Source organism: Mesitornis unicolor, unplaced genomic scaffold (assembly GCF_000695765.1).
Source record: "Mesitornis unicolor isolate BGI_N332 unplaced genomic scaffold, ASM69576v1 scaffold22568, whole genome shotgun sequence".
Lineage (NCBI taxonomy): Eukaryota > Metazoa > Chordata > Aves > Mesitornithiformes > Mesitornithidae > Mesitornis > Mesitornis unicolor.
The window spans coordinates 2,281-4,560 of record NW_010200091.1 but is presented as its reverse complement, the minus strand read 5'-3'; positions in this window follow the sequence as shown (position 1 = coordinate 4,560).

Below are 2,280 nucleotides of genomic sequence, written 5' to 3'. Positions count from 1 at the left end.
CAGGAAAAGGAGAACACAACCCATGAACGATGTTTTTCAGCTGCCGTCCTAGCTATGTGCAATATGCATTAGCTGTTTTAAGACAGGGGACTCCCCACACTCAGAAACAGTAGCAGGTAAAACACTAAAACTTTCTTTATACTGAAATAATTTATCAAGGCAAGGAAACAGAAGAGAACGGTGTCATATTCTGAAGTTAATTTTATACTGAGGTAATTTTATTTCCAGCAGCCAAAAAAATTAAAAATCTGAAGTGTCAGAAGTACTAAACAGAGGCCGACAGGTTTAATTAATTGTAGGCAATATATTCTATTAAAAACACTGCACTACATTTTTATAACAAGTAGAACATGACATCTTTGGAAACCAGATATTTTAAATTGTTTTCATAGTAGTAAATTTGTTTATTTTTTCCTCTAAAATAGCTGAATGTATTTCTGATTTCGTAACTGAAGTTTCTCTTGTCTCTCTTTTTTCATAGTAGTAAATTTGTTTATTTTTTCCCCTAAAACAGCTGAATGTATTTCTGATTTTGTAACTGAAGTTTCTCTTGTCTCCCCTGCATTTTGTATAGAATCACTTTCAAGTTGCATTGATTTATCCCTGCATCTTCATTACATAGACTTTCATACAGAAAAGGGCACAAAATAAACTCAAGGCAGCAAAGTTGTTGAAGAATGAAAGCTAAAATGGTGAGACCATCAGAAAGATCTTGCTCTAAAATACTTTTCACATCTGGTGTTAGAAAAGGACTACGTTTCAATTCAAGTGGACTTATCTTTCAAATGAGTCCTATCTTTAAAAATGTTGAAACCTTCCATTTAGTATGGTACCTGCAAAGGCTTATTTAAAATCTGTTACTGCATGATGACTAAGACACATAATAAACGTATAAACTATGTTATGAATAATCTGAAATAAAAAAATCAAAAGGGTAAGAAGGTCTATTAAAAAAAAAAGATATCAGAAAAGGTGTTAGTTTAAGTCCAGGAGTGATTTATTTTCATGAACCCTCCATGATCTAGATGCTGAAAGAGATGGAAAAAAAAAAGCAGCTGAAATGATAATTACTTAAAAAGGTAGCAGAGGTGCTGATCAGAAGCATTCAAGGAAGTCAGAGAATTATGCTGGGTTAAGATTTTTTTGTGACAGCTTTGCTCGCAGAAGCAAGAAAGTTAAGTGTGGCTCAGATGCCTGAAAGTGCTGTTGTGACTATGAACTTACAGGAATTGATTGACTCTGGTATCGTGCTGGAGGAGTTGTAAGGCCCATAAAGGAAGGCTGATGCGTATTCATCTGTCACGGCGCTGTGAAAATTGGTTTGGCTGCTCAGGTTGCTGCCACTACTGCTGTTTCTGTTGTATAAGTTGTTGTTCAGTTCACGGTTATTTCTGTGAGGCAGCTGCAAGCTGCCATTGGAGTGGCTGGAGATTTGGCTTACAGAAAAACCTGTCCTAGAGGACGATGATGTCATTTTGCTCTCATCATCATCTGAGGCAGCATACAGGTTCCCTAGAGAACTGGCTAGTCTGGAGTTTATGGAAATGCTGAGTGGAAAACACATGTGGGGAGAAAAAAATACACACAAGGTATGTACAGATGCATACAAAAACCCCAGACAATTCAGAAGACATTAGGTGAGTAACACAGACCATTCTGAAATAATTTGTGTTTGCACACATGTTCATCTGCTAGCTCTTAAATAATAAAAACCAGATTTCTTTGTCAAGAGTTCCCAAACTTTGCTTATTCAAGCACTACCATGGCCTGTTTTCACCTCTGTCAAACCATATGCACATGCAAGAGACTGTGGCGACAGGTTTAGGCCCTGGCTGATCTACACTGAAGTACTTTGTGTACATGTAACAGTTTAAGAACTCTTCTTCTGTTTCTTGAAATCAGCAATGCAAGACAAGACTTCAAGCAACTAAGCACTAATATGATAAAATTTGAGAGCAAAACTAAGGTGTCCTGAAATATCTCTTAGTTATTTTCTTCAATTAAATATTTGTGCCCAGAAGTTATTAAAAATACATCAATCATTTTAAGTTTCATTTCATATCCATAATTACTTATTACAATAGCAATCATGGAATTAAATAGCAATAAAGCAAGGGTTCATAAAATAATATTAATTATCAGTCAGTGTTCTTCTGAGATTAACAGTACATAGACTTGTGGGAATACTTGCAAAGCTTCTATAAACTCAGACGAGTAAAAAACCCAAACCTGAGCAACATAATACTGTTTCTGACTTGATACGATCCCACCAAACTCTCG